At 41.9% G+C, this 19,059-nt stretch overlaps 1 protein-coding gene across 2 annotated transcripts in view; it reads left to right on the top strand.

The window, feature by feature from the left end:
- The window catches only part of LOC147247174 (bone morphogenetic protein receptor type-1A-like), a 44,351-nt gene that overhangs the window by 3,121 nt on the left and 22,171 nt on the right, over nt 1-19,059 (top strand). For both annotated transcript variants that reach the window (XM_086181212.1, XM_086181211.1), the window contains exon 2: nt 12,488-12,586. The gene's annotated coding sequence lies outside the window, so the exon portion shown is untranslated. The remainder of the gene's footprint in view (nt 1-12,487; nt 12,587-19,059) is intronic.

Genomic DNA, 19,059 nt, shown 5'->3' with positions numbered 1-19,059 from the left:
AATGTAAGCACGCAGTTATGTCAAACAGAATTTCCCTGGTACCAGCAGCTAAGTATTGAATTAACACAGAAAGTACAGATAGCAGCACAGTTTTGTTCCAGTTTAGCACCAGTGAGAAGGTTCCAGCCTTTATGGCATTTGTACAACAGCAAAGAAAATGCATGAAATGACACCTCCAGAAAATCAGTGCACAACAGCTTGTTATCACCAGTGTGAGCAGGTGTCATTTTGGAGGGGGGGTGTCTTTTAAAAACACAAGTTAACTGAAATTAAACTGAAAATTGTCTTGACCTTCAGTTTGGGGGTGTGCACTCTTTTACCTTTGCGCTCTATTGTCCTCCCCCCCCCCCCCCCCACAGGGAATGGGGAGGTGGGGACAAGGGAGGGGGAATGTGTGTGTGTGTGGGGGGGGGGGGGGGGTAGAATTGAGGGTCTAGTACTATCAATCTGCCTGCCAGACAGCTGTACATTCCACAGACAAGCCTGGGATCTCTGTGTCCAAAATAACAGACGTACCGACAGCCAGCAAGGTTACAGGGAGGGAGGGTTGTATTGTTTCAAACCAAGACAAATGTGAAGGACCGTCTTGCACCTCCAATCAACAGCTGATTTATTCGACAAAATAGGAATGCATGATAACAATGGTGTGTCATCAGTATTGACAGATGTTGTTGTTTTTTTTTTAATATTTGAGTATCGGCCCAGTTTTGTTGGTGTCTGTTCTCTGTTCATCATCAATGATGAGGGAACAAATGTAAATATACTGTATGATTTATGGCTTTTCCAGACGTTTTAGAAATAAATTACCATGACTGGCCAAAGCATATCTTGCAAAAAAAAAAGAAGGGGAAAAAAAACGGAATTTTCACCATAGTGTAGTGCTCCTTAACCTTTTTGGATCTTTTATGGTTTAACTCGGCTACTTACTTACGTAAGCTGATTTGAAATACTTGACTCAAGAAGTACCAATGTGACTGTCACACAAAATTTCTAAATGTTGGTGAGTGTATGCATGTGTAAGGTATGCCTTGCATGACACCACTGCATAGGTGACAAGCTAAATGTTACCTTAGGCTAGCTCCTCATACTCCAAAATAACCACGGATGACATTTCATGAATCCCAAGATGGAGCCTCGATCTATAGCTAATGTGTTGCGACATATTATAACATGAATGCATTGCTCCTCCATGGATGATTCGTTGACTTGACGAGTTCTGACCAAGTTCTGACAAGGAGTTGTTCACCAAACTGGCAACCACATGAACTTTGATCGGCAGTGGTGTTTTGGCAGGACTGCAGTGGGCCAGGAGAAGAGGGCGTGAACCATCGAATTCTTCATGTTATCAGAAGTACCTTTAATCTGCCACGGCTTTAATTGCGATGCAGTGTGCAGGTATGGAGCATAATCTCAAAAAATAACAGGGTAAATGCTGTTGTGAAATGCAGGACAACTGCCTGGAAGTCCTGCAGATGGGCTGACTTCTACCCTGAACAGCTCTTGGGGGGGCTCTCTGTCCCTCTGCTAGGCTGCGAGCCCCTTCTGCTGCTGCTGCAGCACAGGAACGAGGATTGTGAGACTTCTCCTCACCCCTTTTCCTGTCTCTATCACTTGGACAGAGGCTGCAGACACCACGTTATCTCTCCTCCCTGATTTTGTATCATTCAGTGATTAGTCTGTGGTGTCACTCAGTCTGTACTCTTCTGTGTGGATGCAGATCTATTCTTATGAAATGACACCAGAGCCTTTTCAGTCCTGACCTCTGGACTGGGACCAGACCAGTCTCCAGGAAAAGACCAGTTAATGCTGCTGGAGACTGGCATGGGAGTACAGGGCCTTTTTTGGAAATAACAAATATCAGCCAGTTAACCCCAAAGTCTCCAACAACCTGAAGCTCAACCAGGATCAGCGGTTGCCATGGCACCAACTGATGTCATCCTGCAATAAATTTTGTTACTCAACCAAATGAATTCCAGCATGTTTTCCAGGTAGAAGACCTTTTCTAGCGTTTAGGAAGCACAAATAACAATTAAACCCATGTACGTTAAAACAACAACAGACGTGAGTCCAGCTAAACTTAGTTGTTCCATATACTATAATTATGTTTACGATGTCTTTTACATACAGTGTTCATGATGGGAATCTTACGCTGCTGTTGCACCTCGCCACAGTACAAAAATACACAGATGCAGTGGTGGAACAGATTGTTCCACATCTTCACTGGCAGCAAAGGTAGAAACAGTATGTTTTGTTTCTGTCCCGTCATCCTCTACATATGTTTCTCCCTTTCCACATTTAATTGGCTATTTATTAGAGCCAGAATGAAATTAACACCAAAGGTGTGATGGAATCCGCTCACATTTGTGTGTTTAAACGACACAAAAATGATTGAGAGTGTTTATTTTTCAAAGTAAAAGGATACTGCTTTATTATTATCTGATGGTGGTATCATGTAGGAACAGTTTAAACACATCTTTCTTTTTCTCCGTTGCAGTGTTTGGAGTATGCAGCTCGACTTTTTCCGTATCTGTTCCACTCACTCTTCCTCTTCTCCGTCCCTGCTCCAGTTTCTCCTTCCTCTAGTCAGGCAACTTCTCAGTTTTCTTACTCCCGAGAGTGTTTCCAGTATTGAAGACTTAGCTTGGGGATCTCTTTCTTTTCCCTGCTCTATTTCTATCCCTTTCTTCATTTTCTCTGCCCCCCTTTTTCCTTCATTTCTTCTTTTCTTCCCTCCTCCACTTCTCCCTCTCTTGGAGTGTCTCCAGTCTTGGAGGCTGAGGATCAGATTACTCAGGGAGTCTCGGAGGCTTTCTGGGGAGGTGGCATTGGTGGAGGTGGAGGGAGGGATGGAGGGAGGACTGAAGGAAGGAGATCAGGTTTCACATCTACAGCACTCTCCTCTGTCTGCCTCTCCTCCCTCCTCTTCCTCCTCCCCCAGGGGCCTGGAGACAGAGTGGCTGAGCCAGGGAGGAAAACATGCAAACCACCCTCCTCCTCCTCCATACGTCCAGCCTCTCTGCTGCAGCACAGCAGATAAATAAAGGCAGTAAATTGGAGCTGAGCACACAGAGGGACGATTCTTCACCTTCTTCACCTCCCCCTCCATCCCTGCAGAGATATTTTATATCCTGCGCTGTGTTTTCATTCTCCTGGATGTGTGGCAAAGGTGAAACAGCTTCAGTGAGACTTTGGTTTCTGGAGACGACCAAAGCTGAGATCAAACCTAGAATCAGAAATCTGTTAAATCTTCCCTGGAAGAGAGCGTAGATGGCCGGCTAATAGTTAGACACTGCTGGCTCTGGCAGCAGTTCGTCTGTGTGTTGTAGTTGTTTTGTTGTAGTTTGTAAATGTATATAATACTCTTTATCCTGTCTTTTCAATGGCTCTGTAAAAAAAAAATTTTCCATTTGTTGAGACTTAATGAAGAGAAATTAAACCAAATTCATGAGGTAAACAGTGTGTCTGTGTCAAGATTACAACACAGTAACGCAGAAAACGGTGAAAATATTTCCCCCTGCAGTGCGTTAAAGTCTGCAATTGTCTCATATGAACTCTAATCCGTTAAATTTATGGTTGAGAAGAACAGCAAGTCGTTATATTGAAGATGTTGGAATCATAAGTTTCCATCTATTTTTCCATCTTTTATTTTGCAACCATAGCTGAGTGCAGGTCAGCGTTGTCCTTGTCCAAATGTCTTTCTATCATTTGACCGCTACAGTCATTCGGGGATGACTGTATGCACCCCCCCCCCCCAAAAAAAAAGTTTTATTAATGGTAGAATCAATTTTAATGTGGATCATGTTTATTGCTATTTTACAAGTTGCTGAACACTACAACGAAACTAATGTCCCAATTTGAAGTAGGAAATATCAACAAAAGGAAGAAGAGAAAAACACTTATCATTCAGGCCAAAGTACCTTTTATTCCTGGTATTTTTATTTGGTACATTTTACCTGCCACCATATTGTTGAAAATACATATTTAATCAACTATTACATATGTTTTTTTGTGAATGAATATTCTTTCAAGGGCCACCTTAAATGACAGTGAGCCAAAGCGGAAGTTGTTGCTCCTAACTAAACACTTGTTAAAGAGGCTTCGCTTTGGTTTTGAGTTTTAGCATTACTTTACTGGCAGGTTTCCTTAATTATACTCAGACAGGTCCATCTAAGGTGGGGGCACCTCTCACTGATCTGTGGTACTTTTATTTCAGCTGGAGAAAGGCCTGCTGTAGCTCAGAAATGTTTGGGGAAACGTGACCTACATCAGATGCTTTGAAGCTATCTTAAGATCGAGAAAACAGTTACGCTACAACCATGAGACTGAGAAATGTAGTGAAACGAGTAACGGCTGCTGGTTGCGCAGCATTGCTGTCACGTTACAGCAGTTTTCAGACGCACATGGTCTCTTGACCACTCAAAAATATCTAAAAAATGTTCACCACTTAAATAGCAAAATTAAAAACGCACCTCTCCTAGCTGGTAACAATGTGTCAAAAGTTAGCATAACTAAATGATGATGATGTGAACAGTTACATTAACGTGTATAATTTCAGAAATGATGATGGTGAACTTCTCATGGTTTTCCTGTCCCTTGAAATTTCAAGCTGCCCATGAGTATTGTGAGCTGAGGAAACACACTGACACAGACTCTTGGTTTCTTGTATTCTTTTCCTACTTTTTTTTTTTTTTTTTTCTAATTTAATTTTCAGTCTTGAAGCCAACTAGTTCTGCATGATGTCTTTGTCTCTCCTCTGACTCCAGTTGAAGGTCGAAGCAGCCTCCTTGCTCCTCATCCCCAGCGACTGCAGTTGTCCTTTAATGGTATTGATCTCTGCTTTAAATACACCCATCTCATCCCAGTGAATAATTCAGATGGCCTCGCCACAGTGGCAGTGGAGCATTCCTGCCAGCATGTTGCAGAACATTCCCTTGTTCTAATGGAGGATGTGGAGAGTTTGTCAGGGTGGTTTGCTTCTTTTGGATCTGTTTCAGGCCTTTTAACCCTGCCGTGAGTATGTGATCATTTGTGACCATACTTGATTAACAACAGACAGGTGTGGTCATGTAACAACAATGAGACTTCTTGTCTCAAATGTTTGAGAGGGCTGAAGTGTGCATGAAATCACAGGCGGGTAATCAGATCTTTTATGCAGAGCTCGCAACGTTATTTTTTTCTTTTAAAAAAAACCCACACCAGAGAACAATGACAGACAGATGTTTGACTATAGTAAATAACTGCAAGTGTTTGGCCCACTGTTTGACTCCCTATGTTCAAGGGAACAGAAACTTTAACTCACTGTTACTTTTCATTATAGGCAATTACTCCCTTCTACTGAAAAGCTTTTGCAGATAAAATTTGGTAAATATCCAAGAGCCCTGATGTGTTGCTTTTTTGAGATGATTCTATTAAATCTGGATTTAGACTTTGGATTTAATTGCTAATTGACTGGCAGAAAAAAAAAGCCAAGTATTTTGATAACTAATCCATGATCCATCAAAGGGATCCTGCTGAAAAGCCCTGCTGAAATGAATCTCTGTACCTCTTGTAGCCCTGGTTGGCTAGAGTTCATTCTTTAGGGGGCTTTCCCTTAATCCTCCCGGCTGATAGGTGCAGGGATCCGTCTGAAGTGACTGTGGTCCCCTGACCTCTCACCTCTGACTCCTTCTCTCCGTCATCAGTGGCCTGAATCTCTGTCAGCTCACTGCTAATAGAGCTGTCTCCTCCACAGTGAATTCACTTGGGACATCTTGAGACATAGCAGGGCTGCTCAAAAGAATGAGGTGAGGCTAGCTGGTGTTTGAGGCTTCCGTGGTTTGATATTAAATTTTATTCAGAAATTGATGGTCCCTATACTTGAGTCAGAATAAAACTAATGAATCCATCAATGAACCTGAGCTTGCATGTGTTTTACGACAGGAACAGTTGTTCTATTTTGATTTGTACATTACGGAGAGGGAAACGTCCCCAGCATGAGCTGAAATGAATAAATAACATAGTTGCTACTGTTTCTGCCGTCATTATGGTCACCATTTGTTACGGCCTGTACTCTTCTCTGTACTTAAGCTTGGTTTATGTTTCTGCGTCACAGCAACGGTGTAGATCCTACGCCGTCATTGAGCATTTGAAGTTCTGTGTCGAGGGAACGCGTTGCTCTGCAAATCACCGCCAAGCCGCCAGGGGGGTGTAGCTGTGTCTTTGTTTGGTTTCGGGGAGCTCTTGTTGGATTCCAAAACAAAAGTATTTACTGCAGAAAGTCCAGTGCTTTTCTTTGAACGACTGTTTGCTTTCACGAATCAAACTGTAAACTTTGAACATTACAAACATGACTTCTTGTGGCCATTTTTTTCTGGAGAGGCACATATTTGTCGCGGGGGTTCTTCCACCTCTTCATGCATTCGGCGACCTCCTCTGAGCGGACCAATCATAGGCCTCGACGTTCACGTCATGACGTGTCGACACAATGCGTAGGCAGAATTTTTTGGAGGTGCACGTCAGGCTACGGTGTAGGGGTCTGCGTCCACAGCGTAGGTACGGTGTCGCTGTGACGCTGAAGCATAAACCAGACTAAACTCAGCACACAGGAACCAAAAAAACTGCAGTATGTATGCGTATTGAACCTGGGGGGGGGGGGGGGGGGGTTGTTGAATGGTTCATTCTTTTTTGGTGACATCCCTTTGTGTTCGGATAAATAGTGAACACGTCTAGCACTATATCTACCTTGCATGTTTAGCATTGACATCAGCATTTAGCTCAACGTTTCTTATCTGTATGCTACAAAGTTTAAAGCGTACCAGTTTAGAATAAAGTTAATTTATGCAATCACATTGTCGACGACGAACTGGTGAAAATGTAAGAGAGAGAACTGATGGGGAACTGTTTTATTTAAAGGTTCCTCTGATTCCATTCCGTCACATGCACAGACTGTGTCAGTTAAAAATGCTGAACGGGTCTAGTTTCTTGTCTGAAGCAGGGCGATTGTTTGCTGGCCAAACTGCGTGCAGCAGTATGTGGTTTTACAGCATAATCCTGTCATACATGCTGCAGCCTTGTGGAGGCAGTGGCCCTCCCTCCTGCTTTCCTCTTTTCTGGTCTTTAATTTCAATTAGCTCTGGCTGCTGGTTGACTTTGATGGCATTAGTCTCTCCTCCCAGCCTCCGCACTCATCCCTCCGCTCTCGTCTTCCTCTGTTGGTTTTGTGAAAGCTGCTGGCTTTAACTGCTGCGATCAGAATCTGAACGCTTGGCTTCCACTTCCTGCCAGCGTCAAGCCCGCCGTGCAACCGAACCGCCACACACACATACATTGAACATCGAGCTTTGTTTGCCCCACTTTTTTTGGGGGGGGGGGGGGTAGATGGGCGGTCCTACAAACTTGGTGACAGACAGGAACATGATTGACTGGACACAGACTAAATTTTCCTGTTGAACAAAACGAGCAACACTGCAGTCGGCCTTCAGTAACAGCGGAGATGTCAGAACAGATCTTGTACAGCTCATATTTTATGGATCATGTCAATTAAAGTAAAGCTCTTGAAATTTGAAACTTTTCTTCAGTGCACTGGACTGTGTTTTGAGTTCTGTTGCTACTGTTCTCATTTATAACAACTAGACTACACAAACAATCGGCTGCACAAAGGGAAGAATATTGCTGCGTGACCGTGGAGAACAATTAAGAAGAATATAAGACAGCTAAACAGTATGGATTTGCTGCACGCTAATTGTTATAATTGGTAACTATCTGTCTTGGAAATACCAAAAAAGAAGTTTCTCACTTTTAACTGTGCTGACCATCACTTAACAAGGTGAAAAATGAAAAATGTTTCCTGCAGTCATGAATATAAACATCTCCACTAATTGGTTTGGAGCCGTTGTAAGCGCATAGGAGCAGTCGTCACAGCCCTGTGCTTGCATACATGCTGCTAATGTGTTAGAAGAGTAGTGGGCAGGACGCTCTGCAGTAAAACATGATTATGTTATTAGAGTTGGGTTGATTTCTGGTTTTGCTGTTCTGGTGTATTCTCATAAACAGGTTTGATTTCATGCAAACTGGCCAAACGCTCATTTGTCATCATGACATGTTCTGGCAAATTCAGAGGCAGTTTACTTAAGTAACCTGTGCTGATGGCATTACTGCCTTAAATCCAACTTGCACTGCATTTATTATAAGAACTATGACAACAGGATTAACATAATATTATGTTTGTTTATAACCCGACTAGTGAAGCCAATCATGTCATTCACGTATGTCGCCTGCGCTGTCACTGCTCTTGTGCCATGTCTGTCTTCCTGTGAAGAGTTTCTAAAGTTTGCGCAGAAGTATTTTCAAATCCTCCTGCAGTGATTCGTATCAAACTGATTTGAATTGGTACTTCAGGTTTCTTTAGATGTCTTTGTGACTGTTCCACCAATAAGTCCAAAATCCATCACTTTTATGACTCCATGCCAACAACAGCTGTGGTCAGCCTGTTTTCAATTGGTCTGTCTGTCCAAATGTCTGTCGCATTCTCTTGAATACAGTAATTCAGGAAAATCTGAGAATTTCTTCAAATTTGGCTTAAAACGGCCTCCTTAACTCAGAAAACATGAATTTTCGATTCTACCATCCGTTCACACAAAATACACATGCTGTTTTTTTACACCACAGCAAGAGGAGACAGGGGAAGAGTGATTATGTATAAACCGCAACCTGATTGGTTGTCGGAGACAGACAAAGTGTTGTCTGAGATGGACCATACAGACATCCCAGCGGTGATCCAGAGACATACAGTTGCACAGCAGCAGAGAGACATTTTCCACCGCTGATAAACCTCTCAGCTGTGCAGCTTGATTAGCTTGTGTTTGTACTGTGGAGCCCTGCCATCTCTCTGTGTGTGTTTATACACTTCATGGTCCGCATACCTCTGCCCGCCTGCTTGCCTCCCTTACATGAGGAGGACTGGTTTCACAGCTTTCCAGCCGGAGTGTGGTTTCACACCTTCATCTGACACGTCACTCCAAAGCAGGAATTTACATATAACCAGCTGCCTCACAGCAGTTTATGCTTTAAAACAGTCATGGAATTCTGCCATCTCCGGTTACAGTACTTAGCCGCTGCATGTGGACAGAGTGTTGCAAGTTTGACTTTGGTTCATTAAGAAACGCAAAGTAAATACAGGAAAGCAACCACATTTTGCTCTGATATTAGAAGCATGTGTCTACTTTTTACTGACCCATTTAATAGAACAGTTCACACCAAATATAAGAAAACTGATCAGCGACATATTGCGCATGACGAGAGAAAGAGAGAGGCCATGGTGGAGAACCAGGTGCTGTGAGGGTAACATCCACCTGAGTAAAGCATACAAATCAGATTAAAGGCTGTTTCCAGAGGCTCTGTCAGCAGTTGTTTAACACCACTGCAGTGAATTAATTAGGGTAATAATTGATTAATAGAGACAAGTCAGCGTGTGGCTGCACGCTCAGTTGTTAGAATGTGAATCTGCAGGGTTTTTTTTCCCATAAGAATTGAAATCATGACTCGCTCACACGATTTTTTGTGTGGAAAAAAAGACATTAATTGCTCTCAAAAAACACGCCTGAGATGCTAGGTGTTTAGACAGGGCTTGAAACAGATCACGTCACAAATGTCAAGGTGCTGGACTGGTGACACGAATGAGTGGAGGAATGGGAGAGAGGGAATTGTCGTCATTTTGAATTATGATCACATAAATATGTGAATTAAGATCATTATTCCATGATTAATCATGCAGCCGCCATGCAGCAGAAGGAGGAAGGACTGGTTTTGTCTGTCTGTCTTCATCTTCTAACTCCAATCAGAAATTTGACGTGCCGAATATTTATTTTGCTGGCATTTTAGATTTGTCTCCAGTTAGCTTCCACTTATATGTCAAGACTTTGACTTTACATAAAAGCTCATTCGCTATATTTGAATAGAATTTAAATATGTAAATGCACAAATGTGTTGCACATTTGTCTTTATTCTTGACAGTTTTTGCCAAATAAAAATAATGAGTAACTCAGTTGATTTTATAAAAAATGTAGGAGGTGGACACATTGAAACTTGAAAGTATGAAAATCCACAGCGCATTTGTTTCATAGATGAGTTTTCAATATCTTTTGCATGATTTACCTCTGAACCAAGATGTTTCCTTTTGCAGAATTGAGGTTTTCTACTTGCTGTTTCCACTCAGCTGTTCTGATTCATCGTAGTTCACATAAAAATAGTTGGATAAAAAGCAGAGCTGTTTCACTTCACTTCATCCTGGTGTGGAGAGTAGGATCTGTTTTTCCCTCCGTCTGTCTCTTGTATTTGGCTGCATTTCTCTATCCATAAATGAGGTGTGTGTGTTGGACAGAGAAGCAGCAGCTGTTTTCTCGCCAGCCTCGTGACCGCTCTCAGCCCCCGTCTTCAGGCATCTATTTTCTCCTTGTCGCTTCTATAAAAACTCAGCGGCTGAATCCCCACCACTGTTGTTTCTCCTCCCGTGAGGTGCAGCCGAAAACATACACGAACACACTCCTCCTGCTGCTGCCGGTCAACTCATCAACACAACAGTTTTCCACACTGTCCTGAGCAGACTTTCCAGCTGAGTGTGTTAGTTTTGTTGGCAGCAGGGTGGTGAATCCAGACAAGGAGGGTTCAGACCCTGCTGAAGAGCTGCTGCTCACAGTTGACACTGACCTATGAATTGGAGAGTATTCCAGCCTTTGTGGTCAGTCTGTCCGACACTTTAGTCCAGAGTGGGATATTTCAACTACCTCTCAGTTCTCCACTTATATTCCTGCCACCCAGAAGTTGAATCCTGCTGATTTCATTTCTCCTTTCCTTCAGCACTGCCTTCAAAATGACCTTTTAGCTTTTAAGAAATGAAAACTTGAGTCACATTTAGCATTGTGGCATTTAAACAATACTGAAGCCTCTAGAAAGGCCTCTTCTTAGTAATTACAGGTTTAAGGGTTGTTGTAGCATTCGTGCTGAAACTAATGATTATTGTCGTTATCAACTAAATGGAGGGAGAGACAAACCACCAAATCTACATTTTTGAAAGGGACAGCTGGAACTGTGGAAGTCTTGCTGTTGTGTTTTAATGTCACATTTCCACTGTGGAAAGCCAGAATAATGTATAAATCTACACGCTGTGGCAGCAATACAATGGCAGTGTTTGGGTCTGTGTAAACAATCAATACATCATAATGGCGCGGTCAGTTTTACAACAGTAATTTTGACTCTCTCCTCTGCACTGTGTGTAAATATTGAGTCGCTGTACTCATGTGGGCCTCGTTCACTAAATAAAGCCTTCTTTTAGGAGCTGTGCGCTGTCAAATAAAAAGCCTCTGTGCTGGAGCGGACGTGGAGGAGGATGTGATTGTCCGCCACCCTGATCCACTTATCTCCTCATGAATGACAAGGAGCTACTACATTTACATCAAGATTGATCTAAAGATGGAGCAGATTCACGTCTTCTTTGAGAAGGGTGGACAAGGAGGGGGCTTTATTACAGGGATGCAAGGATGTACTATGATTTTATTAGATTCTCTTGAGGAACAAAAGAATTCATTTTGTGGTAATAAGAAAGTTTTGGCTAAACCATGTTAAGTGGGGATGTGTATTTCAAGCAAAAATAATAATCTTTATTCACTGGAATTTCTTATAATGTTTGTAAGACTTGTTATCACTGCGTCTCGTGAGTGGTCGTAGTGTCAGATCGACTGATAATTTTCTATCACGGAAAGACATTCAATTCTGACAGTTTCGCTACCTGTCCTGTTATGACGCTGAACGCCCTGGTCTCCCTGCTCATCTTCTCATCGCTCTCCCATCACATCTGCTCACACGTCTCATTAGCAGGATCAATCAACTTGGACCTTATGGGACTTTTAGCTTCTGGACGTGTGTCTTGATCCCTGTATCTAATAATAATAATAATAATTAGTTATTGAATGTTGATCATCAGCCTGCAGAAATATCAAGAATGGACAACACTGACCAACCTTTACACGTTCCCATCTGTCATTGAGTGGGTTTTAAAAAGTTCATTTGGATGCAGAGGGGGTTCTAGGGTTCTTTATGGCAGTTCCATTGGTCCCTGGGGCAACTTGGAAGATTGAAAGAGATTCCATTGGTTATTAAGAGAGGGTCTTTTGGAATGTAGAAATGCTCCCATGGTCCTTGTGGTAGGGTGAGAATTTTTGTTGGCTGTCGAGGGTGTTCAAGAAGGTTCCTCTGGTTTTTAAGAGGTTTCAGAAATTCTAAGGTTCTTTAAGGAGGCCACTGTGTTTCGTTTGGTAAAATTGTTCATCCTACTCGTTATCATCTGAACTCAAAAGTGAGCTGGCTTTTTGTTCCAAGCGAAATAGAAACCAAACTGATAAACAATGTCATCATGGAAATGTTCCTCCAAGTGTGAGATGGATTTTTTTTTTTTTTTTTTGCACGAGGTCAAATAACTATCGAAATGTAACAATGAATTTGTCTCTCTTGACAGGTTGGTCTGAGGTGACTGGCTTGTTTTGCTTCGAGACCACATTTCCCATGGAGCAGTGTACCGCCGTGCTCCTTTTTCTAACATGGAGCCTCCAGTCAGGTATTGAAACACACAGTCCTGTTTGAGCTCAGGAGTCAGTGTCCCACGTCTGCAGGATGTTTATTGTGGTCACATGAAAAACATTACTGGTTGGCTTTCTGCTCTGTTCTTCTCTCACACTCACCCACAGAGAAAGAGAGAGAGAAAACATAAACATGAAGTGTTTTGTGTACAGGCACCGGTGATTACTCCTTAAAACTTGATTAGCCAATTTACCAGGCACCCCTTCCTCTCCCCAGTCTTCTTTGAGGAGATTAACCCTTGACCCCAGGGATGAAGGCAGAACTAGCCTATCAGGAGGCTTCCTGGATTTTAATTGCAGGCTCTGATTGGGTCATTTGGGCTGTCATCTGGTTTGATTAATAACCACAGAGCAGGAAGAGCACTGATTACACCAAGCCTGAAGGCTGTCGTCTGGATCTGTGTGTGAGTGAGGTAATGCCTAGCAAAGAGAAAGAAAGTGTGTGTAATTGTGTGCAGAGTGTTTGAGAAAAAGATCTGGAGAGTGTGTGATAGGTGAAGTCATTCTCTGACAGGAGGGAAGATTGTGTCGGTGTGTGCCTTTTGGCTTGAAAGGGTGTTTGAACTGTGCAGTAGGAATGGTCTGCATCTACCTCTTCTAATGGCTCTTATCCCTGAAATTTATTCAGCCCATACTAAAAGGTTATGTAAGTCATTTTGTTATGATCTCAATTGTTAATAGAATAAGATAGTAAAACAAATCTGAAAGTTTTTTTTTTTATATAATTAAAAGTACTGCACACGTAAAACATTCAAAGCTATTATGAATGTAAAAACAAGATTTCATACTTCATAAGTCATTTCAGCTATATTCATGAAGCACACGTTTTTTGAAAAATTCCAATAATCAACTTGCATATCCCCGAATGTGACGATAAAGTCACTGTCCTAATTTGGACCTTGGTCACTTCATAAAGCCTCCTTTTAGGAGCCGTGCGCTGTCAAGTAAAAAAGCCTCTGTTTGATAGAGGACATGGAAGAGGCTATGATTGTGTTGTTATGTAGTTACTTGTGGTTTTGCACCACACGTAACATAATTACATCATCAACTTGCAGCAGCATGTGCACAATGTGATAATGTGGAAGATGGGACCCTTGGCTGCGAATTTGATGGATGCTTGAGCTATTATGGATTTTCATTTAGATCAGTTCACAAAGGATAAGGCAAACGTTGACCTCCTACGGTCGGGCTGGCAGTGCCCACAGGAGGTCCATGTACGAAGAGTTAACCTGCTTTGTTTGCTGAATGTTCGGTTCAGGTGAATGAAAGCATCTCGTGGGTTAAATTGACTATATTGATTAAACATCTGAGAGCACTTCAGCTTGTTTCACTGCCACAAAAACCCTTTCTTTACCTACACTAAAATACCAAGCGGGTTTACAAAAGATTCATTTTCAGTTGAGAAAAAAAAAATGCAGAGTTGGCCTTATTTACAGCTGAAACAGAGGAGAAATGTCCCCAGAGATGTGTGGAGGGACTCACTTAATGAGCTGTCCACCAGCTGTGATAAAAATTTTCCCGAGCTGCTTGACATCATTGAGTTTCTAGACATACGTGACTGTATGTTGAAACCAGGCAGATCTCCCTGCCTTTTTTTTTTTTTTTTTTTCAGGACGAGGTGACTCAAGTGTCTGACTTCAGCACTCGCTGACAGACCTTCAAACAGAGCCGGCCAGTCTGCAGCTCAAAATCACTCCCATATGTCCCTCGGCAGCCTCGCCCCACCGCACTCGCACACAGCAGCCCGGCTCGGTCCAGATCTGCTCAGCTCGGCTTACAGTGCACCCTGGGGTTTGACTAGACTGAGTGGTTCAGTTGGAATTCCCCAAGAAAAGAAAAAAAAGTTAGAGCTGAAAATCAAATTATAATATTACAATAAATCACTGAAATTTGTGACTACTTGAGAAACTGTTAAGACTGCAGATTTAAAATAAACACACAGTACAAAACACCCCTCCTGTTGTGGTACGAGTCACATCTCATGTTCGTCTTCCTGCCCGAACCATAAGACTGTAAATAAAGATGGAGGACATGACAACTCCTCAGACCTTGATCGCCCCCTGAGTTTGTGTTAGGTTTTCATTTGAAACTCTGATGCTGGTTTGATTCAGATTCTTTTAAAAAGATGCTGCTTCCTTGATGTTCCAAAATTATGGTTCCTTTCCAGAAAAAAAAAAAAAGAAATATATAAATGGTTACTTACAGAACTAGTCTCACTATCTGTTTGTAAAAATAAATAAGAATACTAACTCAAAATAAACACATTTTCCTTCAGTGGTGCGCAGCAAGCAAATGGCAGCTCGTAGGCCAATGAAAACAAGCAGTCAAACTAGCCTATCCAACAATAGGATCATAATATAACAACAATATCAACATGACACTTGAGGAGCTGTTGAGGAGAACCAGAGAAGAGCAGAGATAAGGTCACTCCAAACTGAATTCATCAAGAGCACAAATGGAAACTATGACATCCAGCAGGGACCGTTGAGCATTTATTTATTTATTTAGTTAGTTAGCATGACCAAAAGATGTTATTGACAGACATTTATCAAGGGCATTGCAACACAGAGGGCTTAAAGACACGGATCTGAAGACATTCTCTTGCAGTCTTGGAATGAATTTGACAAGAAGACACTTCTCCGCCACCTCTCTCACAGTTTCCCCCTCTCTGCCAATGTCACCGGTGACATGGTATCTTTTTGTCGGGTAGCAAGATCCTAGGAGTTGCAGCTGTTCACTAGCCTGGCTAACGTTATTTGTCGGCAACAAGATGTAGACGGGGTTGTACTCAAAGTGTGGTGGGGGGGAGAATCAAATCTTGGTGACAGTGGACACTGTTCTGCTGTTGTGCAGCATTTCACAACCCTACGGCTGAGCAGACGCTAGCTCTGAGTGACATCAGCAAGGCGAGATGGTAGTGCCTGTATTGGGGATGTTTTGGCCTCATTTAATGACAGTTGGAAGAAGATGTCACGACTGTTTTTAGCAGATGTAAGTAGACAAAGACCTTTCAAAGACATGTTATGTTCATTACATATCTGGGTTTTTGATAACTAAATTTGAGGACATTGCAAAAACCCCATTTGCAGATATAAATAGTTTTCAAATTACGTGACGTTTGTGTGCAAAGCAGATGAGAAGGTTTATTGGTCAAATGTAAATTGTCCCGCCCCTATTACGTGGCTCTGTTACTATACTGTGTGTATAAACAAATAAATAAATACATTCAAATTTTCTTACTTTCTGATGTTGCAATAGATGTCAGCCCCACAAACCCTGGATTAGTACGGTCCACTACCGTGTGCTACATGTGCTCAGTTTGAAAAGCTCACTCTTGAGAGGTCAGCTGTATTTCTGTCCGTCTGTCTATTTTCATTTTAGCTTTTACAATGTTGATTTATGATCTTCTATATTCATGCATTCTTCTCACACACACACACACACACACACACACACACACAGAGGACCACCTATAGTGTGTCAGGTCTGTGGCCTGGCTGTAGTTGGCGATGTGGTGGATGACTCCATCCACACCATCCGCATGCAGCCCCAAAAATCTGTCTGCTACAATTACAGCGACATTTTATTTTTATGTTTTTACGTTTTTGCCTTTGGGAAAGTTGTCTGAGCTCCAGCCTCCTCAGTTTCCACTCCTTCATTCTGGGATCAGCCCCATGCAAGTCAGGCAGAAAATGATATTTTAAAAACAAAAAAGAAATCCACCAAAACACCAGAGAGAAACTCTGCATCAGAGTTGGCATGGCTCTTTGTGCTGTGGCTGTCCAAACGCTGATGACCTCATAGCCCGCTGATCAACTTCCTGTGACAAGTGTCATGGTTGTAGCTGTTGTTCTCACAGCAGATCCACAGCGATGTGGCTGTCAGAGATGTGGTTTCCTGAAATATGGAACATTTTCCTGCAAGTGCAGGAGCGGCTTTTGATTAGCACACTTCTGATTAAAGGAGTGACTGATTGTTGCAGTGCCAGTTCCAACAATGGTCTTATAATGGTCTTCTTGGACTTCCCATGCATATGAAGAATTGTAGTATTTAGACATACAAAAATTCATTTTTGTCACAATAATGAAACTGGACCCTTTCCTGTGGATCTGCCTCATCTGTGCATGTATGTCCCTCATTAAATTTCCAGAATATATCAATATTTTCTAATTTTTAATTTCATATATTTAACTGCTAGGCAAAAGATGTCTCCTACTTTTCTATGAAGCCCATTCTCCATGTTTATTTTCGGGACACTTTCAAGTTTCCACATCACATTTTATCTGGTGAATGTAACATCACCTTCAAATGTATTTGGGATGTCACAAACTCCTGGTTTTGGCCCATCTCCAACAACAACAACAAAAAAGTTTATGATTAGATAATGCTTCTGACCTCTTGACAAATGAACAGGGTGATGCAGAGAGTGTTTTGAAATTTCTTTCCATGTTTTATTTTTGAACCTGCACCCAGGAAGTCGTTGTGTTTTCCAAATGAATTATAGATACTGTTTGCAGCAGCAGGAGCCAACTGGTTTTACTTGGAGGATTGTGTTGGGAACATTCTGGTCCCCTAGTGTCCAGTCAGCTCATCAGTATGATTTATTATCACAATGTTATTTTTATAGTCTTGAGTGCATTTGTTTTATGACTCAACTCAGGCAAAGGCAACAATGTTCCAGTGATGGATAGACCAGTTACTATGGTAATTAGAGTGATTAAAAACACCTTCAGGGGCTTAAACTACATCATACTACTTAATTACTTTGTGACAAGGTTCCTGAGCTGTTTGTCTCCACTTTGAGTGTACTGATACAGGGAAATATGATTATCTGGTTGATATTGCGCTAAGAAAAATGAAGAGGTAAATGTTGCAGCTGTTCGACAAATCAGCTGATAGCCTCTTATGACAGTTATTGTCCATTTCCAGTGTCACACACAGACAAAGAAGCTGATGCTGCATTTGTGTTACTCAGGAGCTGAAATCCCTAACATCTGTAGTGCTGCAAGGTGCTTCGAAATATATAGAGAATAAACTGAAGAGCAAAACTCACTGTCACAGTTGAGCCAGGGGGAGAGGGGCATTGGTGCTGGAAAATAAGACATGACGTACCACATCGCAGTCTCAAGCACCGAGGAGCCGCCAGTGGTGGGGTGCGGGGTAAAATTGGTGGATTTAAAAAATAAGTTGACGGTTTGGATGTTTGATGAATCATGTTATTTGTTTGTCCTGTAAAAAATAAGAAACATTTATTGGTTAAAGCTTTACAAATGGTAAGACTTCCTTGTTGTTCTACTTCTCGGCCTGTGTTGTTGTAGAATTAAGAGTCTGAGGGTTTTTGTGGTTGCTACTCAGACTAAGAAAACAATCCTAAGACTTTTTGCTAGACTCTGGAGACTTGTAATAAGCATTTGTTTTTTATTTGAGTTTTTACAATCACAAAAAGGAGGTTTCTTCTACACACTCACATGGAATACTTAGGTAACAGGTGCATCGAGGAAATATCAGCTAGCATTTGGTTGTCAAACTGATTATTTGTGAAAAAAATTAATTAGAACCTGACAAAAAAAAATCTAAAACTGTCTCCTTTATACACTTCAGCTTTTATTTGAGAAAGAATCCTGAAATTAATAGTCGTATATAACAGTCGTATAGATAAAGGTAATCTATGAAAGAAGGCTTGGTGATGGTTGTGGGTTCAAATCTCACTGAGGTCACCACCTCAACAACTATGACGTCTCTCTTAAGTGTCTTGATTTCCAGATCGTGTTCATTGATCATTAACCTGTGGTGGATGAAGGATGATTAGAGGAGGAGGAAGAAGAGTAGGGACAGAAGATGCAGGGAAGAAGAGGCCCGCAGCGCCACACACCGAGGCTCGGGGTATTCTGGGTATTCTTATGCTAATCCATCGCTGGGGATGAGGCGCAAAGCAGCCAAGCAAACAATGGCAGTGGAGCCAGAAAGTCTGGCCTGCAGTCTCCCAGGCCCTGAAAGGCATGTCGGGCAGGGCGCCGACACCAACGGGATGCTGCTGCAGCACCCAGAGGCCCGCCTGCAAGGAGGGGCCCCGGGAGGGGATGGGGAACGGGGCCAAGATGGAAGGAAGAGAGGGGAGAGAGGAGTAATGAGAAGCAGCGGGAAAGCAACAAATGGAAATAGGGGAAGAAAGAAGGCAGGATGAGGAAAAGAAGAAGGAAAGAAATGAGAGGGATGGAGAAAACTTGAAAGGGACATGAAGGAAGAAAAAAAGATTCTGATAAGAAGCATTGTCGAATTGTTAAAGACCGACAGGATTACAGAGAATCCAGTTCAGATTTTTTTTTTCAATCATAGACCGAAGCTGTGAAGACACAAAATATATGTACAATTATATTTATATATATATATATATCAATATCATAATATATATCATTATATATATATATATATATATATATATATATATATA

This window comes from Aulostomus chinensis, chromosome 16 (genome assembly GCF_037954235.1).
Source record: "Aulostomus chinensis isolate RoL2024-O1b breed Wild chromosome 16, RoL_Achi_v1.0, whole genome shotgun sequence".
Classification (NCBI taxonomy): Eukaryota; Metazoa; Chordata; class Actinopteri; order Syngnathiformes; family Aulostomidae; genus Aulostomus; species Aulostomus chinensis.
Note: the sequence above shows the minus strand (reverse complement) of the source record. Positions and strands in the feature narration are given on the sequence as shown.